This window comes from Zeugodacus cucurbitae, chromosome 2 (genome assembly GCF_028554725.1).
Source record: "Zeugodacus cucurbitae isolate PBARC_wt_2022May chromosome 2, idZeuCucr1.2, whole genome shotgun sequence".
NCBI lineage: Eukaryota > Metazoa > Arthropoda > Insecta > Diptera > Tephritidae > Zeugodacus > Zeugodacus cucurbitae.
Genome location: NC_071667.1, coordinates 58,635,392 through 58,662,332, shown reverse-complemented (window position 1 = coordinate 58,662,332; position 26,941 = coordinate 58,635,392). Strand labels below are relative to the sequence as shown.

Below are 26,941 nucleotides of genomic sequence, written 5' to 3'. Positions count from 1 at the left end.
CCAGGCGGGAAAAAACAGAACTAACGGCGCGGGTGTTGTTTCCGATGATATCAATATCATCGGCGTACGCCAGGAGCTGTACACTCTTGTAGAAGATTGTACCTTCTCTATTTAGCTCTGCAGCTCTTATAATTTTCTCCAGCATCAAGTTAAAGAAGTCGCACGATAGCGAGTCACCTTGTCTGAAACCTCGTTTGATATCGAACGGCTCGGAGAGGTCCTTCCCGATCCTGACGGAGCTTTTGGTGTTGCTCAACGTCAACTTACACAGCCGTATTAGTTTTGCGGGGATACCAAATTCAGACATCGCGGCATAAAGGCAGCTCCTTTTCGTGCTGTCGAAAGCAGCTTTAAAGTCGACAAATAGATGGTGTGTGTCGATCCTTTTTTCACGGGTCTTCTCCAAGGTTTGGCGCATGGTGAATATCTGGTCAGTTGTTGATTTTCCAGGTCTAAAGCCACACTGATAAGGTCCAATCAGTTTGTTGACGGTGGGCTTTAGTCTTTCACACAGTACGCTCGATAGAACCTTATAAGCGATGTTAAGGAGGCTTATCCCACGATAGTTGGCGCAGATTGTGGGGTCTCCCTTTTTGTGGATTGGGCAGAGTACACTGAGATTCCAATCGTCGGGCATGCTTTCTTCCGACCATATTTCGCAAAGAAGCTGATGCATGCACCTTATCAGCTCTTCGCCGCCGTATTTGAATAGCTCGGCCGGCAATCCATCGGCTCCCGCCGCCTTGTTGTTCTTCAAGCGGGTAATTGCTATTCTAATTTCTTCACGGTCGGGCAATGGAACATCTGTTCCATCGTCGTCGATTGGGGAATCGGGTTCGCCATCTCCTGGTGTTGTACTTTCACTGCCATTCAGCAGGCTGGAGAAGTGTTCCCTCCACAAACACAGTATACTCTGGTCATCAACCACTAGATCACCGCTGGGGGTCCTACAGGAGTGTGCTCCGGTCTTGAAACCTTCAGTTAGTCGCCGCATCTTTTCGTAAAATTTTCGAGCATTACCCCTGTCGGCCAGCTTGTCAAGCTCTTCATACTCACGCATTTCTGCCTCTTTCTTTCTTTTTCTGCAAATGCGTCTCGCTTCCCTCTTCAGCTCTCGGTATCTTTCCCATCCCGCTCGATGCGGTCGATCGCAACATTGCGAGGTAGGCAGTCTGTTTTCTCTCCACTGCGAGACGACAATCCTCATCATACCAGCTGTTTTTTTGGCTTTTCCGAAAGCCAATGGTTTCGGTTGCAGCTGTACGTAAGGAGTTTGATATGCCGTCCCACAGCTCCCTTATACCGAGATGCTGATGAGTGCTCTCAGAGAGCAGGAGTGCAAGTCGAGTAGAAAATCGTTTGGCTGTCGGTTGTGATTGCAGCTTCTCGATGTCGAACCTTCCTTGTGTTTGTTGACGTGTGCGCTTTTCTACACAGAGGCGGGTGCGTATCTTAGCTGCTACAAGATAGTGGTCTGAGTCGATGTTGGGACCACGAAGCGTACGCACATCAAAAACACTGGAGACATGTCGTCCATCTATCACAACATGATCGATCTGGTTGCGAGTGATTCGATCCGGGGACAGCCAAGTAGCTTGATGGATTTTCTTATGCTGGAATCTAGTGCTACAGATGACCATATTTCGGGCCCCGGCGAAGTCGATCAGCCTCAGACCGTTTGGTGATGTTTCGTCATGGAGGCTGAATTTTCCGACTGTTGTGCCAAAGACACCTTCTTTACCCACCCTAGCGTTGAAATCGCCAAGCACGATTTTGACATCGTGGCGGGGGCAGCGCTCATAGGTACGTTCTAGGCGCTCATAGAAGGTATCTTTGGTCACTTCGTCCTTCTCTTCCGTCGGGGCGTGGGCGCAAATCAGCGATATGTTGAAGAACCTCGCTTTGATGCGGATTGTGGCTAGACGTTCATCCACCGGGGTGAATGCCAGGACTCGACGACGGAGTCTCTCTCCCACCACGAATCCCACACCGAATTTGCGCTCCTTTATATGGCCGCTGTAGTAGATGTCACAAGGACCCACCTTCTTCCGTCCTTGTCCCGTCCATCGCATTTCTTGGATTGCGGCCTTAACTCTTACGAGGACATCAACCAGCTGGGCAGAGGCACCTTCCCAATTAAGGGTCCGGACATTCCAGGTGCATGCCCTTACATCATAGTCCTTTATACGTTTGCCGTGGTCGTCATCAAAAGGGGGGTTTCTCATCCGAGGCCTGTGTTTCTTATTCACTGGTTATTCGTTTTTATGTGGTGGGTCCCAAGCCCTACGCACAACCGCATAAGCGGGATTCGCCTTCTCACTTTAGCTCGCTTCCAGACGGATGTCTATTGGCTACCCAGAGGATACTTGGTCTAAGACCGGAAGTTGTGAGCTGCTTGAGCCACATGTAAAAGAATCGTTCCTGGCCACTCCCAAGTGAATGGCAGTCAGAAACTTTCCTCACTTAAGTGAACTTCTACATATGACTCCATCCTCCATAGAAAAATGCATACATAAGTAAAAATAAAAATTTAAAAAGTCATTTTGTTTTTGTTGGTAAGTGTAGGAAGCCAAATTGATTGAACACGTGATTTTTTCTAACATATCTAGCAATGATTTGTATAATTTTTTGTAAATAAAAAAATTAATGTTGGAAAATCTCTCACGTGTACGGAACTGCTTTCAGGTGATTTTTGTGCAAGTTTATGCTTTTGTAGCAGATAATTTTAATTTGGTTAATAATTATTTAAAATAAAAATTAATTATATTCAATACTGAAAGCAACATACATATGTATATCTCTCTCTTGCTCACACTGAATACAGAACATTTAAAAACATTGCTGAAGTCTGAATGCAAACTAAAGTCTATTTTCAAGCGTACCTCTAGCTAATTAAATAAATTTAATAATAGTTTCTAAATTCACTTGCAAACTTCAACTAACTACGTTCCCGATATTGCTAATCCAAATTGGTTTGAAATATGCTCTTCATATTTCTAGAAAAATCTAAAGAGTATTTTGAAAATATTTCGAAATAATGTTTCGAAGTTATTCTATAGATTTCACCTATTTTCAGAATTAATATGGGGTTTAAAATATAAGCTCATATGTAAAAATTTCGCCGAACATGTTCTCCTATTGGTCCCAGTCCCATTTGCTACTATTCCACAATTGTAGAGTATTAAAATATTTGCAGAGTTCCATCCTGAGATGGCATGTTTTGACGATTTTTCTCGTTCAGAATACTTTCGTTGGTCTTATACTCCGACGCTATTAGAAATACTTGACAAATTTTAGACTTAGTTTGGATCAGAATTTGAACCCATGGCCGTAGTAAGTGTGGTAGTCTAGTATTCAATATAGTTTATGTGGAATGTGATACTAATCCAAGACACTAAAGCTATTTTTTGAAAAGAAAGTTCGCGATCGAATGTGTCGGAAGTTTTTTGGACATCATAAGGTATATTTTCATTTATTATTTGCTGTCTTCGATGGTGCCAAAAAAAGTTCCCCAACTGCTGACATGGTTCCGGAATGAGTAGCTGAAACAAAAAAAAAAAAATTAAAAATATTATTAAAGTTGAATGTTTTTCCTATACAATGATTTTTGAAAAATATCAAAAATTAACAAGATGGCGTTGTTCTGAAAAAGTGTAGTGTTGTAATGCCAAATTGACAATTTTCAACTATTAAAAGACATTAGGTCATTGTAAAGTAAATATATTCAAGAATACTCCGTTTCAATTTCGAGTCGATCGGTCAATTTCTCGAAGAGTTATGATGTCAGCAATTTTGAAAAATTTCGTTTCATATAAAAAAATTGTTTTTTTTTTTTTAAGTGTCACACTGGTATAGCCCCTTAATTAGCGTCTGTCTGTACAACAATTCCTTGATATTTTGCTATTTTTTTTAAACACAAATGTCACCTGGAAAATCTAACAATTGTCAGAAAGAATCAATTGTCAAGAATCAGAGAACTGCCGAACTATATTACGAACTTCTAGTGCAAATGCAATTTAGTTCAGTAATTTTTCTAGAGATTAATTTTAACTTGCGTTAAATATCAAGTCAACAACCTGAAATTTTGTAATCAATAAACGAAGAAGAAGCGCTAAACTCCAACTTATTACATGCATCAAAATAAATTTATGTAATACTACATAATCGTATTACTGAATTTACAAACTGATAAACTTCTATATTGAATTACTATTGCAACAACGCTGCCAGCGACAAAAACAACAATCTATATGTCTCTAAAAAGAAATACTATTAAAAGCTTCTTTAACACTTCCAAAACCATTTAATAAATATTTCACAATCTGTCGTCGCGCAGAATTAAAATTGACGAAAAAAAAATGTTACGAAAATCCTCTTAATTAAGCGCATCCAATACGAATGCGAATGTGCAAAGCAGCGGCGGCAAGTAACAACGTGTCTATCGACGCAATACAAAAACAAACATGCATTTCGGGTTTTTTTCTTGCTCGAACTCTTGTGCAACTTAAATTAACTTTGAAAAGATAATTTTGTTGTATGACTGAACAGGGTTGCCGCTAATATATTTTAAAAAGTCTTTAAACCGCGTTAAAAAAATAATAATTTTTAAATGAAATAAATAAATATATATAAAACTGATTTTTTTAACGAAGCTAATCGTTTTCCTTATTGCAATTTTTTAAAATGGCTTCGTCAACAAATTTGCTCATGAGATTTAGAGCAATACTTTCTGAGCTGTTAAAATAATCGTATCCTGATTTCTACATAATTATACTCAAAAACGATCCAAAAAAATTGTAAAAGTTTATATATTTCAATAATCTTTTTTCTTATATATCTTATATTTTTAATATATTGAAAATATATAAAATTATTGGCAACCCTATGCTGCGTATTAAACGGTTATATTTTTTACTTTGTTATTATTAATATTTCTTTTTTCTTTTGGCATTCGGTGAATACCCTCATCAGCAACTTGTTTTCTTGGCTTTTGTCTTCTACCAATTTAAGAATTCTTCAAGCTAACGTGGCATGACAAGCCACATTTTGTGTATTTTTTAATTTTACTATTTTGTAATAGCAAAGCGTTTGAATCTGAAGGGGGAAAATCAAAATATTCTTTTACATAACTCACAGCAGGTGAGGCAACAACAACAACTTTGTACATATCTATTGACTCTATGTATGTGTCCCGTATTGGCTGGCTCAATTTCAGCTATGCACTCACCGAGCTTGGTTACCACAATGGATGTTTTGTGTTTAACTTTTTTATTATTTTTTTTGTATTTTTTATATATATTTTCTTTAAATTTTTTTTTATATTTTTTTTTTATTTTTCTATAATTTTGTGTATTTTTTTGTATTTTTTTTTCTTCATTTTATCTCCTCTCTACCGATTTCTTGTATCAGTACCGCTTCAATATCTACTGGCGGCTATTTGAAATAGTTAAGAGTCTATTTTTTTTCTTTCTTCAATATTATGCGACTGCCACTTCGTTTTGATCCGATTGAAATCACACTCGTCTCAGCTTCATTTGATTCGCTTCAATTTGAGCCGTGTTGATTTGTTGTGATTTGATTGTGTTGACTTTTTTCAATTGTTGTAATCAATACGTATTTGTTTTCAACTCGTTTTCGGCTTCAAGCTCAAGCCCGCTAAATGTCCGCAGGAGACATAGTCACCATTGCTGTTGTTGTTGTTGTTGATGCTATTATTACAAAATAGTGCTGCTGTTTGCTGGTGTTTGTTGCTGTAGTAATCAGTAGATACGCCGTTGGCTCAGAGCAAATGTTCACACGTACCGAAATATATAAATATGTGACGTAAATATGTATATATAATTACATATTTATGTACATATGTATGTATATACCTCGTAAGGTATATCGCCACAAATCTGATTACGTACATGTCCAATTTTTTTTTATAGTTAAATGTTATTGTTGCTGTCATTTCAACTTTTAGTTATTTATACGCTGATGGGTTCCATTTTATTTTTGACTCGATGCTGCGCTATAGTTGTATGCAACAATAACAAGTTTATAGCAATAACAACAATAATGAGTTTGAAAAAAAATAAACTAAAAAATAACAATAATAAGCGTGTTACCAATACCTCAACGCATTGTCAACTGAAGCTGATTAACGGATAATAAAAATCATGGTTTTGTTGTTGTTCTTTTATATTATTTTCTCTCTGTTTATTATTTGTTGATTTTACTGGTGACTTTTGCTGACTTTGGTTGATGAATTCACATTACAATTACATTATGTCAATATATGTACATATGTATATATGTATATATAAATATATATGTATTTAATAACTATACCTACATACTTAGTTGTGACCAAGAAATGCTCTTATTGTTAATTATGTTACGTTGTGAGATTTCGTGTGCTTTTTCACTTACATAACTTCAATTTTTAGGCAACGGAAGTTTTTAAGAAGTTTATTGACTTCGCTTAGTGAAAATTTTTAACAATCCACAATAGTGTAGTCTCACTGTTTACTCGGCTAAAGAATTTTGGTACCCAAACAATGCTTTGTAGAAAGAATTTCATTGTTTGGTTGGTTGAAAAGGGAGGCAAAGAGAGCCCGATCGCAAGCGGCCGCACTTGTGCTTCCCAAGAAGTACCCTGATAAGCGTCTCCGAAACAATTCGGCCGATTTGACGCTTCTAAGTTTTTTCCATCCCAGCTTCATAATTTTTCTTAGGTTGGAGTATTGGAAGCCACGGTGTCCCTTCTTAACTGACTGGTGTCCCTTCTTAACTGACTGAAGACTGGACATTCGCAAAGATAATGCTCCAGCGTCTCGTCATCCTCCGCGCACGCACTGAATTCTGCCGATTCTATTATACCAAGTATCTGCAGGTGTTCTCTTAGAGTAAGTGCCCAATGTTAACCCCTATTATACAGCTTAGTGCTCTTTTGCTCAAAATAAGAAGTTGTTTGGTCTGTCCATTGTTAAAATTACTCCATAGTAGTTTTGTGGTACGACCCGTGTTGCAAATGTTCTAAGGCCTGAGATGTTTCCCTGGCATCCATTGCCTTAGACAGCGCTAAGTTTGTTACCTATATTCCTATTCTATATTCATATTTATATATAAGATCTATAAGATCAGTTAATGAATTTTCCCCACAGTCCACTTAAAACAGTCTCTTGTATTTTTCGTATTACACCTATTTTTAACAGTTTTATCTATCTAGACAGTCTTGATAATCGCTGTACCGAAAATAACATGAAGATTCGGAAATGCCTTTACATCGATATCAGCAACGCTTAATACTTGAGATAAGGAGAATTATCAGTAAGAATATTTAGCGTAATAATAATACATATGTATATACATCGTTGTAAGTATATAAATTCTCTCTGATTATTAATGAGTTACATTTGCTAGTAAGGCAGCTAAGTGATTCAGTTCTGTAGTTTGAAGTAGCTTTTTAAACATAGATTAGAATCAATTTCTCAGAATTTTTTGCCTGAGCTTTTCAAGAGGTTGCTCCATTATGATCTCTGATCTTAATATTTGAAGCCTGCTTATATTTAATCTGTGTCACTCTACCTATTGAATATTTTCTAGGATCAGTAATATGAAAATGGACTCATTTTCTAAAAACTGTTTGTGAATGTCTAATAACATTCGCGGTTAAATATATAAGATTAAAGCGGATTGAAAGTAAAAGCACGGATTGAAGATGCTGCACGTCCTATCTTGCTGGTAGCTTTATTAAGAGAGAGAGAAAAACGGAAGCATAGCTTGACAGCAGGACTGTAAGTGCTGCCAAGACAAGCTTTTACAAACATATGATTGCGGTGGTGCCAGATAGGCGCGAACATGCCGGCCGCCTTGAACGACCGTTCAAAATATTACAATTTGATGAAAACTTAAAAATATTAAATATCAAAAATGTCTCCTTTTGTAGGTAGTAGCGATAGTTTGATGATAGGTCTCAGCAACTCCCCTTCAGATGTCTTCAAGTTTACAACTCGAACTCGATCATCTGTCCCTGGAGAAGTCTTGATGACGCGGCCTAATTTCCATTTTGTAGGCGGTGTGTTACTTTCGTGGATAATTACGACATCGTCTTTTTGCAAGTTCGGTGTTGAACGTATCCACTTTGAGCGTCGTTGTAGACTGACAAGATATTCGTCTCGCCATCGTCTCCAGAAGTGTTGCCTGATTGACACGATAATTTGCCAACGTTGAAAAATTGTTCCTTTGAAGATTTGTAGATCAGGATCAGGGAGTCCCTTTAGCGGTTCACCAATCATGAAATGACCAGGTGTCAGAACTTCAAAGTCATTTACGTCGGTAGGAATATAGCAAATTGGACGAGAATTTACACAGGCTTCAACTTCAGTCAATACTGTGGCAAATTCTTCGTATGTTAAAAGCGAAGGCCCTAAGGCGCGTTTAAGGTGGTATTTGATTCTTTTTATACCAGCCTCCCAAAAGCCACCCATATGTGGCGCGCTTGGCGGATTGAAATGCCAAGTTGTTTGAGCGTCTGCGAAATAAGATGAGATCTTCTCGTCATGAATGCAGTGTTCGTATGCGAGTCGTAACTCCTTTTCAGCACCCACGAAATTAGTGCCATTGTCGGAGTAGAGATGCTGGCAGAATCCTCTTCTATTAGTAAAGCGTTTGAAAGATGCGATGAAAGCGGTAGAAGAGAGATCTCCAGCAAGCTCGAGGTGCATTGCGCCAGTGCTCATGCAAATGAATGAGCAGATATATGCCTTTGTAGATTTAGCACCTCTTCCATGAGTAAATTTCAAATTGTAAGGTCCAGCATAATCTACTGCGGTATGTAGGAAGCAGCGGGTTGAAGTGACGCGGCTAGCGGGTAAGTCAGACATGAGCTGTTGCATTGGTCTACAGTTCAGCCGTTTGCAGCAGACGCAGTTGCGATATATACCACGAGCCAGGTTGCGTATGCCAGGTATCCAAAAACGTCGCTGAATTGTAGCTTGAATGATTTGAGGTCCACCATGTAACGTTAGGCGGTGTATTTCAGATGCAATTAATTTAGCGAGCGGTGACTTCTTTGGCAATATTATAGGATGCTTTACGTCGTTTGAAAGTGTTGCGTTTCTGATGCGACCTCCTACACGTAGGATACCATTTGAGTCTAGATACGGTTGTAGTCGCGCTAGACTGCTTCGAATATGTATGGATTTATTTGCTCTGCAATTAGAAATTTCCTTTTTAAAAGTAACTGACTGAGTATACTTTACCAAAGATATTTCAGCGTATCGAATTTCTGCGCAGGACAAATTGCCAGATTTGCGTGTCCTAACGCTAGATTGTGCGTTATTGATAAAAAGGAGTAAATAAGCGGTGATGCGTTTTAATTTGTTGAATGAATGATACTTCGAGAGTAAATCCCAATCGTCAGCGGTTTGTGTGAGGAGAGTAACTGTTCGTTTGGATTTCAACTCGAGATCTGTTGAATGTTGTTGTGTGCAGCCGAGCCATTGACTATTGCTCTCCTGCAACCATTGCGGTCCATGCCACCATAGTTGATGTTTGAGTAGTTGCGATGGTGACATCCCTCTTGAAGCACAATCAGCGGGGTTGTGCTCTGAAGCAACGTGTCTCCAGTGTAATGCTGGAAGCACTTCTTGTATTGCTGCGACGCGGTTGGCTATGAATACTGACCAGCGGCTAGGATCGCTTTGTAACCAAGCTAGAGTAACCATAGAGTCAGTCCATGCGTATAATTTATCGATAGTGTAGTTCAAACAAAATTGAACTTGTTGTAGTAATTTTGCCCCTAAATGAGCTGCACAAAGCTCGAGGCGCGGTAACGAAGTAGTTTTCAGAGGTGCTACTCTCGTTTTTGCTGCTACTAATACGACCTTAAACGTACCATCCGAAGATTGCGTACGGCAATATAAAGCAGCTGCGTATGCGACTTCTGAAGCGTCGGTAAAAATATGAAATTCAGTATGGGAAGTTTTACTAGTTCCCAACCAGCGGTTTAATTTAATTGAAGATAGTTGCGGTAATTCACGGCGATGCGCTAACCAGTCCTTGGCGACTTCGGAAGGAACCGGTTCGTCCCAGTCCACGTTTGAGCGCCAAAATGTTTGCAACCAAATTTTAGAGCGGATTGTACAAGGTGCGATCAGACCCAGTGGATCAAATACCTTGCTTGAGTCAGAGAGAAACGTGCGTTTTGTAAGTGCGTTGGGTAATTCATCATTGTTGACTGCTATAGAGAGGCAATCGTGATTGGTATGCCAAATTGTACCAAGTGTGCGGATTTGATCTCCATCGGCTAGGAGATGCGAAATTTGTTTAGATGCGTGAGGTATTAATTGTTTCAGGCGTGGACAATTTGTTGCCCATTTGCGGAGTTCGAAACCACTTTCAGAGAGAGCGTTGGAAACGTCCTTTTGAAGTAAAGCGAGATTGTGAAAGGTGTCTGCACCAGTGAGTAGGTCGTCCATATAGAAGTCTGATTTTATGACTTCTATAACCTCTTCGCATGCATTAGATGCGTTGATAGCAGCTTGATGTAATGACTTTATTGCGAGGTGCGATGCGGAAGCGATTCCATGCGGAGGAGTGCTCGAACTGCGGCTTGTCGTGATTCACCAATCAATACGTTTTTCTTGAATGGTAGACGAACGATGAAGCGACCATCCGGTGCACGTTGCGTTGTTTCATAGAATAATTTCTCACAAAGAGATTCTTCAGGTGAATAGAACTTACGAGTGGGTAACTCTTCAAGTTCCCAAAACTTGCTGATAAGTTGATTTAAATGAGTATCGGAATGTAAAGTAGCGGTAAATCGGTAATATGCGGCCATGCAGATCTCGGTAGAGAAGCGGTTGGAAGGTCGTTAGTGATTTTCGGTAAGATAAGCGTACTTACTTGAAATTGTGTCTTAAGGGTTCGAGGAGATATATTGAGCGTTACCTCACCCTTCGTACGACCTCCTTGTAGAAAGCCAATCCCAGTGACATAAGCGGATGAAGGCGATCTGGGAAGGCGAAGGCGTTGGATGCAAGCCTCGGTGATGAATGATGCATGTGAACCATTATCGAGGAGTGCGCGAGCGGGTTGCCATCGACCGGCGAAATCTTGTATCATGATTTCTGCGGTTGCCAGTAAGATGACGCGATCAGCGTTTGCGTGGTGTGCGGTTACATTAAAATGTTCATTTGCGGTGCTCTCGGATGTTGCGGGTTGATTGATGAAGCTTGCGTGAAGTAAGGTATGATGGCGGCGTTGACATATTCGACACGAAGATGTGCTGCGACATCTTGTCAACATATGTCCTTTACTGAGGCAGTTTATACAGGTTCCTAACTTCTTTATAGCGGATAGTCTACCTTTGGGGTCCAATTGGCTGAACTGCGAACATGAATAGATTTTATGCTCATCGTTGCAATAAACACAAGTCGACACCTTGGCAGCAGTTGATGTAGGAACGTGTATTTCTGGTTGCAAGAATGCGGTATGAAAGACATTCTTTGTTGTTGTCTTCGCGGTAGTGCTGACTGATGGCACTATTTCCAATGATCGTGCGCGGTTTTCGAGGAATTCTCGAAGAGCGGAGAAAGATGGCAAGTCATCTAGCAAGATTGATAACTCCCAATGTTTGCGAGTTTCGTAAGATAGCTTCGAAACGGTTAAGTGAATGAGCCAGTCGTCCCAAAATTCGACTGGTCGCCCGAGTGCACGTAACGCACCAACATGTTGAAGTATTGAATTTAGCACTTGTTTTATGGCCTTAGCGTTGTCTTTAGCTGCGATCCCGACTGACATGAGCGCTTTGATGTGACTGTCCACTATGACTCTCATGACCTTGTACCTCGCGGTCAATAAGTCCCATGCTTCAGCGTAGTTGCTATCACATACCGCTAAGCTACTCACCAAGTCCAATGCTTCTCCGTTCAAGCAGTTACGTAAATAATGTAACTTTTGTCCGTCCGACAAATTTGCGTTCGTATGAATGAGAGAGCAAAAGGCATCGTGAAATGGAAGCCATTGCGTAGGATCACCGCCAAATGACGGCAGTTGCAGTTTAGGTAGAGGCACAGGAACAGGTGATTCTGGAGTAGTACTTTGTTGCGGTGTCTGCTTTTGAGCTGCGCATAGACGTTTCATGTTAGCTTTAGCGGTGCTATACCACTCCTCTCCTTGTATGCGTGATTGCTCCTCTAAGGAAACGTTCTCGTCCCCACATGTTAATTCGACTTCTTGTTGTGCATCACAAAAGCGAGTCCATTGCTCTTCTAGCAATTGCAAATATGTTGTAATTACTTCGGTATCGACCGAAAGTGCATCCACTTTGCTGGATTGCAAATAGCGTTTGATGGAGTTTAATGCGGAGTCGCGAATTTTCACGGAAGACATGCTGTATAACTTACTGCGGAAGGATTGCGAAAATAATAGCGGGTTTGACGAATTTTATCAAATTACTGATAATATCCGGCTCGAAGGACCAGAAATGTGAATGTCTAATAACATTCGCGGTTAAATATATAAGATTAAAGCGGATTGAAAGTAAAAGCACGGATTGAAGATGCTGCACGTCCTATCTTGCTGGTAGCTTTATTAAGAGAGAGAGAAAAACGGAAGCATAGCTTGACAGCAGGACTGTAAGTGCTGCCAAGACAAGCTTTTACAAACATATGATTGCGGTGGTGCCAGATAGGCGCGAACACTGTTGTTTTCGATGTTCCCAAATTTGCATAAAACTATGTTCGTTATTCCAAATTTATCTAATTTCCTAGCACATCATCAGCTTACTTCTCTTATTTTAAGAATACTTTTCGTAGATTTATAATATCACTATCGAATTATCTACGAAATTCTGCTGATTTTTTCCTGTCATTTGTCGTTTGAAATTATAGATCCTCATCCTTACTGCTATGTTATAGCGCGTTCTACCTCGAAATGATCTTATTACTTCTAGGTCCGATCTTTCGGAATATTGCGGCAATACAACATACACTAGTTGTAGGTTCCCTTAGATTAATACAGAGGAATACACACCGATTTGTGGTCTATTGTGCCTTTGTAGGCTCCAATAGTTCGGTAGAGTCTCCAACGATAGCAGTTCGGTAAGTCGAAGTCGGTTGAGCAGCCACTGATTTTGCCCAAGATATTATCTAAAATTATAAAAAAAGTTCAAACATTGTTCTCTTCAACTAAGCTTCTCTACACTAAGCGTTAAAACATGTAAGTAAGTTCATAGGCATCCTAACACTGGTGCACGACTTTTTATAACAAAAAAGTCATAACAAGTATCATGAGTATGAGTTCTCCTCGTCATTAAGGTTATATTGGGAACTTATCTGCAAAAAATCTACATAAAGCTGCTTCTCATATATTTTAATCATGTCTTCTCACGTTATTCCCTTCAAATCTCAAGCACAGTTATTTAAGCTTATTACTCTAAATTACCAATACTCTAGCCAGTGTGTAATTTCAACTTCCGAAATCGAGTCATATCCTGTACAACAGTTAATAAGTACATTTACATATTTCCCACAAATCCATAAGTAGTCGTAGATACATACATACATAGTCGTACATATGTACATATATAGCTAATGATGATGCCATATATTATTAACCCATTTCGAATTGAAAATAATGAGTACGACGCCAAATAGCCACTCACCAAATAGCACCCATTCAAGTGCAATTATAAAGTTTTCAATTCCAATTTTTGTTTTCGTTGTTGTTGTTGTTTATTACCAAATCAATTTTAATTAAGCCAATTATATAAAATAAACGTATTTTTGAAATTGAAAAACAACAAAAACTAAAATGAACAACAGAAAATAAGTAATACATGCAGCAACAAAATCGAACTGTTGAATTGAAAAAAAAGAAATAAAACTACAATTGGCTTGCCAACAGCCAACACGAGTTGGGGGAAAACAGAGAAGTAGGAGACGATGATGAAGAAAAAAATCACTTTGAGACTTAATAGGCCAACGCACCGCGGCCATAGCAGACTTTTGAAGCTGCGTAACACGAGTTTTTGTTGTAACTGGAAGACGTCAACAAAAATAGCAACAAAATGCTGGCATATATGCATACATATATGAAATTTGTATATAAAACCAACAACAAAAGTATATACTGTAGTTGCTAGGCCATTCAACGATGTGTAAAACACTTTTGCTGCACTCGTACGCATTCGTTTCCACTGTGAAGCGAGTTACTATTAAAAAGCTCGCTGTGTTTGGCATTCAAAATGCGCTTGCGCGGCATAATTACAACTCAATTAGCTGAAAGTGACGGTCGGCAAATGAAAGAGCAACCAAGCAGCAGACAAAATGCCGGCTGCTGCAATGTCGGTCGTTAGGTCGGCCGAGTGTTCGGCGAGATGGCGGCGCGTTCAATTGCGATCGCTGCAAAGCGTTACAGCACAATTTCCGGTGTTGAAAGCAAATCAAAAGGCGGCAAGCGCAGACGAGCGCTGCTAAAAGCGACGAACAACTATTTGTAAAGTGTATTTATTGTTGTTGTTGTTGCCAGCGCAACACTTGTTGGCATGCGTCAGTGCGAGCCATTTGGAATCCACTCACTTTTCTGCATGTAGTATTGGCTCATTCACCATTTGCAATTTTTTAAGTATTTTTTGTTGTTTTTTCTTTATAAAGCTGTTAGTGCGTTGATTTTAATGAATTGCATTTGTATATGTAACACTGAATATCTCTATTTTTGTTGCTATTTTAATTTTTTTTTCTGAAAAATAAAAGTATTTTACATTTTCGCTTTTCGCCGTTTTGTTGTTGTTGTTGTTGTTTATGCGCGTCGACTGCGTGTTATAGTGTGGCAGAGTCACCGTTAAATTGTGCCATCATCACCAGCAGTCAAGTGGTTTTGTGCAAAAGCAACACCGTCATCAGCCACAACTAAAGTCATCATTGGATTTATTGTAATGAACAAAAATACAAAAACACAAAATAGTAATAGTAATAGTAATAATAACAATAACAATAACAACAAAAGCATAACAAAACAGTGAAGACCTTCAAAATTTCTATGATGACATGGTAAACTGTTGTGTACTAGTTTAGTGACCCGATTTTTAGGGTTCTAAATATGTATATAGCAAAGTGGGAGTTTTAGATGTTCAAAATAAATAAAAATTCAGATTTTCTTAACTTTTTATTTTGACTGATTTCCGTGGCTATTTTTTTAAGAATATAAACAGATTTTAATAAAAATCCGTTATTTTCGCAATAAATTTAAGGTTTAATTTCAAATATTAGAATAATCCGATTTCGATATCTTATTTAAAGACTTTCATAATACCACTTCACTAGAAACCCTCGGCTCTATTGGGAAGAAGCTGGGATAGTCGAATTACACGCCATGAACATAAGCTCCCTGAGCTTATGGCGAGTCACTACTGATGGCATCATCCTGATGAAACACAATTCATCCTCTATTGGCCAAAACTGGTAGCTTTTGTGCGTTTGTTTTATCCAGATGGTCCAATCATTGATAGTGCATCTGCATACTCCCAGGAACATCAAGAGATCCAGTAATACGTCTACGACATTGAACAATGTACGGACCAGACTTCGGACGCAGATGCCAGACACATGTTTAAACGTATTTATAGCGGAACTTTAATACATTCTTAGACGACTTCCTAGTTAACCGCGTCCTTGGAGTCAAACTATTGTCTACTATCCATTGCCTACGAGTTCAATAAAGAGTGATCTTCGCGTAGCTTCATTCTGTGTATTGTAGAAGGCTGAGCTCTTACCTATACAAACTAGACCCCGATATACCAAATACATGTCTTGCATGGAATGAGTCCCCATGATCGTGCATGAGACTAACCACATCTTTGCACGATCAACGAACCCAACTTATCTAACACCTTTCTCCCTGTGGTCCAAGCCCGTTGAAACAACTCGTTTGCTGGGGTCCTGCCGCTATATTACTTCGTTAACAATTAATTTTACGCTTATCCCTCCTACATGCAGGTCCGCAATTAAGAATCTATGAGATAAAGGATGACTATCATTATTCTGCAATTCGAACGCAGAGCAATTTCTACAAGCTGGGGATTCATTCTTGTGTTATAAAAACACTCTTTAGCTCCGATTATACAATTTTATTATGCAGATTTGATGTAATTTTTTTTCCTATTTTGACATATAATTTCATAAATTTATAAAATAATTTTTTTTGTATATAATGATATAATATCGACAATTTTTCATAAATTTATTGCATTTATGGTTCCTAAAAAATTATGAAAACTAGTTATTCAAAAATCCGGCAACCCTTTGTCACACTATATGCTTGAAAGGTGTCGACATTTGCTACCGGTTCAACTGACAGCAAACATTTTTTGGATCGTAATGATTAACCAAAATAAACATTAAAAGTTATGTTTGCGCCTGTAAAATTCATAATCCCAACAACACCGACTCCAATTCTAAGTGGTAGCACCAATGACGTTGCTGCCAAACAACAAATAGCAAAAGCCAACAATATGCATATACATACATACACACAAACAGATATCTACTGACAGACTGCGGCAGATGGCCATTGCGGCAGACATAGTAACAGCAGGCGTGATATGATAGTTTTGTTGTCAACAATGAACTTGCGTAAATTGAAAATTTTATTATTATTTTACAACAACAACAAAAGTGTATAAAAAAAACTCTAAAAAGAGGTGTGTGCTGTTGTTGTAGTTGTTGCTGTTTAGCTCGCTGTTCGCAATTCATTGCGTTTTGGGTCGAACGCTTTTGGCCGCTTCACCGGTCATTCACTCATTCATTCACCACTTCATTTTGTTCGTTCGAATTTTTGGAATTGACTTTGTTGCGGGGTTCAACTACAAACGCCGAGTACTCTCTATTTCACTCCGTAGTAGTATTCGGTCTGATTTTAATGAATGAATATATGAATATTGAAATCACTTGTCCGCTTACATGCCAGCCAACCACAATTACCGCAATTTTAACGACAGCCACAACAACAGCAATAGTGGGACATCATCATTACACTACTCGAGCTCGTCTGCGAGCACCTTGTGCCGCTTCTATGTATGACGCGCCGATTTACAATTCATAACACCAAATTGGCGTTGTTGTTGTTTCTGGTATATTTGTTGTTTTTTGGTAAAAAGCGCAAGCATCATGATGATCGCAATGAATTGGTAAAAAAGTACAAAATACTAATGCTTTACTATCTTTAGGTCAAGAATTTCTCGAGTCTATATCTATGTGTGTGTATGCTATGCTACGCTATGCTATGTTATGCATATAATTTTCGAAGGTGTTTGCAAGTAAGCAAAAAAGTGGTAAAAAGTGACCATTAATGGTTTATTTTTCGAAATCGATAGCTAATATTTGCAAATAGCAAAGCACCACAGCCAACTTAACAATAATAACAACAGCAACAATAACAATAATGAGAACAATGCGCAAAAAGTAGCATTTCAAAAGTCACTCAAAATGAGTTGGTTAAAATCATGTTTACATTTTATAAGTATATGTATGTATGAGATGTGTGTTTGTTAGAGTGATGTAGGTCAACAAAATTTGTACAAATTAGCTGGTTTTTAATTTTATTTTGATTGTTTTTAATTTTTATTATGTAATTAATGTTTTTTTAAAGCAATTAGAAGCAAAATTAAACATTTTGTTAATTTTTTTCATAACATTTTATGTATTGTGGTATTCCGGCTGAGTGCCTAGCGAATTTTAGAAGCTCATTTAGGCTTTACAATTCTTACTATAATATTCGAGTTTTAATTTATTATCAAACCTTTAACTATTAATTTTATGGGTACTTCTCATATACTACGGCATCTGTATACCTAATGCATATATCTAGGATCTTCTACAAAGAACGAACAAGTTTTATTATCACATAAAAATCGACCAAATTATTATTAAATATTAAAAAAATATTCAAAATCATACATGTTTATACATATCTAACAATATTTTTTAATACTTCATCCCACAATATTACCAACTCTTCCATCTGGGTCTAAACTAAATCTTCTCCTGTTGTATAAACAAGTATCTTTATCTTTAAAATCTGTGGTATGATTTAAGAAATCCGGTCGACAATGTTGCTCTCAAATTAAATTTATTAACTATTTATTTTTAAGGGGTTAGGTGAGTTTCAGAGGCTAAAAACAAGGGCATTTTTTCAATTTTTTTTAAATACATATATACAATCATATATTTCATTTACAGATTCCAGGGTAGCAAAGATACATGTTTGAACAGTATTTTGTCATTTTTTTGTTTAAAAATTCCGAAGACTAAGCCGTTGACAGCTCATCTCCTATGACGTGTCCAAAAAAAGGTGTTGCAGCGAACATCATAACTCATGATTGGTTAATCTAAAACCAATAAACCAAAAATATTTCGATAGCATATGGATAAATACAGTTAATGAACAAAGGAAAAAAGAAAATATTGAAATTTGAATTTTTTACAGAATTTAAAAGAAAAAACTCACTTTTTTTGTCAAATTTTTGTCATATATTGGCTCGAAAAAATAGTTATAATAAAAATAAAAAAATCCTTCGTTCATTAACTAGATAATAAGATATCGTGTCCACTGACTTGAAAAATTTAGTTTGCGTTTAAAGTTTTACTTTCAAACTGATCCAAATAACTCCAAATAACTCTTAGAATATTACTCGGATTGTTTTCATATTTGGATAATATTTTAAATATATCGCACTATTTAATAAGACAATAAAATTTGTTTCAAATTCCTATCACAATAAATTCTGTGATTACCAAGTCCAAGTATTTTCGCAGACTTTTTGGTCCTTTAAAGTAAATACATGAGACCCTATATCAAAGAAATACTACTATTTCATTATTCAAGTCAGTTTATATTTTTTATTCTTCATTAACACTTTAACAGAATAATAAAATTCTGCTAAAAATTTTCATTCTGAAAGGAATACCAAATAGCTCATGACAGATATGTATTTATTTCTATATACAATACATATGGATATGTGTATCATTAAATGATTTAGAATTTAAGAAAGTAGATTTCTTGTGACCATTGAACCCATTTATAATAATATACCCTGTATAAGCATTTTAATTAGCTTTGAATAGAAAAAAACTCAATTTGAAATTAGAAGGAATGGGAAATTGGAAATAAGTACCTTTTTTTAATTCACAATTATGTATATATACAATATAAGTAGATACATTTGCGCTTACAAGTGTATAATAGCAACAAAAATGCCGACAGAAGAATTTGGGAAACATTAAAAAAAAAGCCAAAGCGGCAGCCAGCACGAAACATGTTACAGTCTAAGGAAATTACTCGAACCAAAAAAAGAATACGAGAAACATGAAACCTGTTCCTGCTGTGAAGTCAAGTCAAAGCTGCATGTACGCCAAAGTGGATGCACAGCAGTGGCGGCATCCATATTGAAAATGGAAGGCAGCAAGCAACAAACAAGCACAACCACCAATAAGCACGCACACAGACATTGTTAGTATGCGCTTGGATATACAAACCGGTATTCATGCATACACACGAGCGCACAGTTACGCCAGCGAACAATCAGCGCGCTGTTTGAGTAAATGGTGTGAACGCCAATGAGACTCCGCCTCTATTTCATACCCTCGCAGCGGTTGTTTGCTTGGCTATGTGAATATTGCTCATTGGTGTGTGTGCTGAGACTAACTGTTTCTTGTGCTGTGCGCATGTGCGCAGTTGTTGTTCTCTGTATATGCATCTCGCTCACACATATCCAATACGAATTTGGATACCTAATAAATGCTGCTAGCAGCGCTGTTGACGTTTGCAGTCACATCAGCAGCAGCGGTGGCTGTTGGAGCTCATTTTTTGAATACACAGACCGGTTCAAGCCTTGTTTCTTGCGCCACTGACTGAAGCTGAGTTGAAGCAGCAGCAGTAGCGACGTTGACGGCAATTATTTTCTTATTTGCGCCATATGATTGTATGCATGTATTAGTGTGTTTGTGTGAGTGTAGCTGTTTATCCAACGCCATCGCGAGTCGCCATTTGCGGGCCAATTATTTAGAATCAAATTGAAATTTTTATACTTGAACGCACTTCGGTCGATGGTGGACGCAAAACTCTCAAGCGAAACTACTACCTAACTGTTAGCCAACGAGTAAACGCAATTCGCCGGCGTTAAAGTTCGTTTTGGAAGACACACTCAGTTTTAGTAAGAGTGAAGTGGTTGAAAATATATTTATTATGTGCGCATAAATATGTAATGCCGTGAAGCGTTAATCCATTGCTTTCTGTGTAGCGCTACGACTTTTGCGCAATAGACGGGGCAACATTCGAGTTGAAAAGTGGGCGTTGAAAGTGTAGCCAAGAAAATATCCTTGCAAGGAAACATTTGCTTTCGGGCGTGTAAAGTGTCAGCTTGTGAAAAAGCTGTTGAATAAACGTGCAAAATAGAGCCGACGGCTTACAAGTGCAACACGGATGTTGAAAAACTGGAGCACAGCAAATTGTGTGAAAAGTTGTTAAAACTCAAAAGTAGAAAGTAAAATATTTGTTTTTTTATTAAAAATAAAAAAAATATATATCTCAAAATCAGTGGCACTGTGTCAAACTATTTCCAAAACTTGTTAAAAATATATTACAAACTTGTGCAGAGTTTTTGTATTATACTGCAAATAAGCGTTAAATAATCACCACAAAAACAAAAAAAAAAGTTTGCAACAAAATCAATAGTGTTGAAACCAAACTTGCCACAACAAAACTTTTTTGTAAAAACAAAATTTTCTTGAAAAAAGCAACAAATAAAAGTAGGCAAGCCTGCAAACAATTATTATATACCAAAAGAAAAGTGTCTCACCAACAACAATTGTGTAAATCTCTTTGAACGCCAGCAGCTTTTGTGTGAACGCTTTGTATGCAGCATATTGGTGTCAAACATTTGCAAAAAAAAATAAATAAATCTAACAAATAATAACAAACGGACCTTTATTGTGCGCTTTTTATTACGCAATCGTAAGTTGTAACGTTGCGCAGTCAAAAAATTTTGGCGACAACATAGCATTTGTGTCAACGCTTCGTAACCCTTTTTGTGGACTAAATTGCAAACGCAAACACACACAAACAACCCATTCAATCAACGAAATTTAGGTGCGTATCAATCACAATATAAATAAATTACGATTTTTTCACTATACACTATTGCCGCTATTTACTTTTGTACTTTGCATTTGTTGTTGTTGCTATTGTTATTTTAACTTTGATTGCAATTATGTTGAGTTTGGAGTGCACTTGAAATAGATATGTGATAAATGTATCTATATGTATGTATGTTTGTATGCTGTGGCATTTCAATCTGCTCGTGTTCGAAGTGAATGACATGTTGGAATATACGTATATCTACAGATGCATAAATGCCCATATATATTTGCTTATATTACAATCAATTGATTCATATAGGGTTATGATAGTACTTATGTTTAGCTCTTAATGAAGCCGATTAAAAGTAAAATACAATTTTTAGTGACAGTATTCATAATATAAAAGCTAATTACGTATTTTTAGTTTAACTTAAGATTCTTAAAAAATCTATTGCTAAGATTTTTAATACCCTACATACTTATATAAAAGCTTCTACTGAAGTAAAAGTTCAAAATCTACTAATTTTTCCCCATAACTGCCTTATAAGTTTAATTTTTTCAATACCAAATAAGCATAAATCAACAAAAACCTATTTCCTTCAGAAGAAGTCTTGCTGTTATATGCACTTGGCACAACAATATAAACTGCAAGCAGTAAAGTCGTCGCATTTTACATGATAATCATTATCTTCAAGTTAGTTGAAGAAAATAAAATTAGTTCCTAATTATTAATGCACGTTTCATATTAAATTTAAATAATTAAAAAAAAAGCCTGGGGGAAAAGTTATTAAAATTTTATGCAACAACAATATAATATAAATAATTTTTGTTATATGGGTTCTTGTAGTGTCATAAATCATTCCGCAATAGAGACAATTCTTAGTCGTATATAAATCCTAAAATGTGCGTATATTCCGATTATGGAGAATCAATTTTAATGGTCTTAATTGTCTTTATATTCAATCTCTATAAATCTCTTTTTGTCCATTATCAGTCTTTAGATATTCTTAAATATGGATATAATTTAATAGAATACTGATTTAATAGAATATTAAATAAACGTATTTATAAACGGTGTTTTTCCATAAGATTCGTTTGAAACCTGTTATTCGGGGGTTTTCGGTGTCGCTGAATACGAATTTGGTGTTACTTTTCAAAAATTAGAATTTTTTGTGTACCTGTGTAATTTGTTCTAGAGATAAAGAGATATATTGGTAAATTGGTAATTGGTCTTTCGGCTTTTGGTTTTTTTTTTATTTTGCGATACATTGCTTCTTAAAATTTTTATTTCTTTTAAGTTAAAGTTTAAGTCTAGTTATGAATTTAGACATGATATAGTCGAGGTTTATTTTCCAGTTGAGTTCTTCAAATCATGGAGGCTTAAAAAAACATATTTTCCAAATAATATTATATGTACGATATATCTATATATATTTTCTCATGCATTTGCAATTTCAAAAATTAAATATTTTATTGGAAATTTTGTATTCTGTTTTTCGAGCATCTTAAATTATCTAATTGAAATTCAGAAAAATAAATTTCGAAAGGTATAAAGATGTTTTCAGATTATTTTTTTATATTTTCTATTATTAAAATCATTTTAAATTTTTGAAAGCTCACATCTTACCCGTCGGTTTGAAGATTCATTCTGATAACAAGTTCTCAGACATTTTTAAAATGTTGAGAGATGATTCAATATACTAACAAAAACAAAATGATTTTAAAAGTATCTAAATAGTCTTATATCCTTTGGTAACTGTCTGAAAGCTTAGTATATAAAAAAAGTGCTTCATCGGATAAAAATATTTTTTTATAAATTTTTAGCGAATCTACGTAGTTTTATATTAATATCCTCATGATTTCATTTAGTTTACAAAAATATGATATCATTGTTTGGGAGCTCTTTGAAAAGATTAACAAAACGATACGAAGTTCTTCATTCTTCCTATGAAAAATATTTCCCTTTTTGAAAATTAATTTCTTCAATTCAGACCTTTATATATTTGAAGAGCTGAATGCAGTCCATATAGAACAAAATGCAACCAGGAACTTAATTAATGAATTTTCGAACATCGCTTAAGGAGGGGAAAAACACTTTCATCTCATTTAAATTTACGAAAATTAAAAAAAAAAATTGTATTAATATTTATTTTTAACTGATACAAAGCTTGAATTCGATTTAAAGTAGTCACTCTTTCAGCAATAAGTTGTATATTTAAAAACAATTTTATTTTAATTTCTTCAACTAATTTATTGAGCTGCTTGCAGTGTTGATAAATACAAATGAACATATATTTGATATATTGTTATTCGGTTTGCACCTTTCCACTCAAACTAATAGAATTGTATGCATTTCACCCCTCCAGTACAAATAAAACTGTATCGTCGTAATAGACAATAACCAGCAATTATACCAAACAAATATTTCCTACTAGATGACGAGAGACTAACCCTACACACAAACATTTGAACATACTTACATATGAATGCCCTCCAACCCTGCTCATGGAGCGAATGCTTCTAATTGCTGCTGACAAATGTACAAAAACCAATTCAAAAACTACAATATTTTAATACGAATATTCTAACAAAAATGTAATGCCCAAAAATGTATACAAACACACACACCCATAGAAGTATATAGGATATGTATGTATGTATGTATGTGTGTGTGTGAAAGCCAACTACAAATTGAATAATATTTTCATAGGGCGCAGTTGGTAAAACACCTTTCTCTGTGTATCTACGACTGGGCACTAAAGTGCCACAAATGCGCGTGTGTTAATGTATGAATATATATGTGTTTACGTGGCTGTGTGTGGGTAAATGTTAAGTAAACAAAAACTTTGAATATTGCTCGAAATTCATATGTCCAAGAATTGTTAGTCCAAAAAAAATTTTTTGAAATAAGTGAAATAAAATAAAAACAACAACAGCCGTGCATATAATCGAATGAGCAAAACGACCTAAAATAACAGCGACAATTATGGTCGAAACGCTTGGAAAAATATGCCTTGGCCACGATGGGCATTAGATTATAGGAAAAGAAGTTATTAAATGGAAAGGTAGCAGCAAGCGGCAAGAAAAACGAAGGTGGGCACACAAAAAAGAACAACAACAACAGCAACGACTATTGTAAGCCCATTTTTCATATTTAATATATATTTTTGTTTCATCAAAGCCAACAGTTGCTTGATTTGGGGTGTTTTAGCCCAAGTATATACACTGCTCGGCCTTCAAACAACTTACAACAACAAAAGCATATGTTGGTGGATTGTTAAATAATTCTAATGCTAACTGTCATCTTTTTATTGTAACTAGTGTTTGTTCTTTTGGTCATACATTCCGTTCACTCTTTTGAGGGCAGCAAGGCATATTTATTCTAATTTTGACCCTATTCAAGTGTTTTGGCTTAGAATGTGTGCAAGTACCGCATAAGCGCTATGTGGCCTAAACGGCTTGCTGTCTGTCATACTACCTGACATGCTTCGCCCACTATATTTTTTCCATAGAATTTTTCAAGTTGGGGTTTCAGAGTTGTTTTTATTTTTTTTTCGTTCAAGCGGCCATTGTTTGCTTGCCGATGTTAAGTAGTAATTTTCAGATAAAAAAAGTGCACTTATACATGCATATGTTTATAGGCGCCTCTGTTTGTTATAGGTTTTGTCAAGCAATTGTAATAATTTCGTGCTTTGTGCATACTAGATGGTTTTGTGCGATTATGTCGCATATTAAATGTGAAATAGCATAGAGAAGGGAGTAGTTTGTGCCTATATAGGTGACAGTGGACTGTATGTAAGCTACTTGTTTGGTCGGCTTGTGTAAATTTGTTGTACTAAATTGTTGTAAGTAGTTGTTTGAGCAATAATAAAATAATAATTTTGTGCTTATAAATATTTATTTATGCATGTAAGGGGACTAACTTTCATTCATACTAAGTAGATAGCATTGATTTAGTAGCCAACTAAGTGAGTTTTGCTATGCTTTATCTTCTAAACCAGCTGCTTCTGACACTATATACAAACAAGATATCTATATACATATATAAATATTTATGAGCACATATGTATGTATGTCTGTATATGCAACGCTAATATGTAATTGATACAAAAGTAGTAAGCGTGATTTAGCGAAAATTGCACGCGTTTGTCTACATTCAAAAGAAATTTATTAATTTTTCATATGCACTTAGGCACATAAAGAACCACCTTTATATATGTACATATGTATGTCAGTATACACCATTTACCATCATAAATAATAATCGCATTCATTCTGTCAATGCTTGTTGTTGGTTCAAGCGCGCTGCATCTGCTTCCGTACATTTTTTCCCCAATATTTTTGATTTTCCTTTAACGTTGCATTGAGTGTGTGTGTGTCCGTTTGTGAAATGTGCATATTTATGATTAATGATGTGAGTTTTTAATATCAATTTTTATACAACACACAATACATAGCTATTAAACATTAAACGTGGCTGCCGTGCAATACAGCATTCGAGCAATTATCAAGAGACCGTATGCGCTCTCGCTGTGCCGGACAGCGCTCAAGGTGTTTCCCAAGCAGCTTACTTCTCTGCAAACTGTGCTGCATTTAATACCAACCTAAGCCTCACAAACGGTAGCCACTACTGGGCGTTATTTTAGTGCATATTTACTTGGGTCAAAATGTCGGCGTACAAATGCCATAGTTGTCATAATGGCGCGTATTCCCACAGCGCGCTGCACATAAAGTAATAAGTATTTAGCGCGCTTTCTTGCTTGCCTTTACTTTTCGAAATCTTTTTATTTTTCGAAATCAAAATATTTTCTACAAATATCCATTATTTGTTTATCAAAATAAACTCTGTGTGTTTTTCCCAAAAAATTTATACCGAAAAATTGATCGCTCTCTTGGGCATTGATTTGTGTGCTCTTGACTGCGCTGCGAGCACGTAATCATTATAGAATTTAGTTTGTGCAGTATCCTTGTCGCTTGTTTGTTTTTAATGCAAAGGGGCTCTTCAAGAATTGCTTTTCAAAGTATTTTTTTTTCTCTTTTTCTTACTGTCAATCAAAATATTTACATGTTTGCATTTGGTGTGTGTGATTCTGTTTTTTATATTTAATATTTTTTTGTTTTTAATATTTGCTTTGGCGAAATCGATCAATTGGACGATGCAGCAATTAAAGTGAATTCCTGGAAGTGTTTCTCTTATTTTTTGGGTAGTAAAAAAATATAAAAAACACGTTTGTATTGCCAAGTGGACTAATAAAGGGTGATCCGTTTCGAGCTTTCCTACTTTTTTAATGAAAAACACACACAGAAAGTTCAAATTTAATGGGGAATGTTTATTACCATTCGAAAGAACATTCTTTGGCATTTATTTTTTAAGAATATATATTTCAAATGTTAGCCTTGGCTACGTCCATCCGTTGAATCCAATTTTCGATTACTTTTTCGAGCATTTCGACTGGTAACTGGCGAAAGTCAAGAGTGTTGTTTAACTCCAATCTCGAAGCGAGATTGTCCGCATAGACATTAGATTTTATATATCCCCACAGCAAAAAGTCTAACGGTGTGATATCACAAGATCTTGGTGGCCAATTGACCGGCCCAAAACGTGAAATTATCTGCTCACTGAAGTGTTCTCTCAATAAATCCCTTGATTGATGCGATGTGCGGAATCACGAGCTTAAATTTCAGACATCAAATAGTCGGTCATCATGCCGCGATAACGGTCGCCATTGACGGTTTTGTAATAATTTTTGAAGAAGTATAGAGCGATGGTTCCACCGTTTTTTTTTTTTGGATAAAATGGTAGCTCCTGAATC

The 26,941-nt window shown here is 36.4% G+C and overlaps 1 protein-coding gene across 10 annotated transcripts in view; it reads left to right on the top strand.

The window, feature by feature from the left end:
* The window catches only part of LOC105214570 (segmentation protein cap'n'collar), a 126,778-nt gene that overhangs the window by 67,630 nt on the left and 32,207 nt on the right, over nucleotides 1-26,941 (top strand). The gene's annotated exons all lie outside the window — the stretch shown is intronic.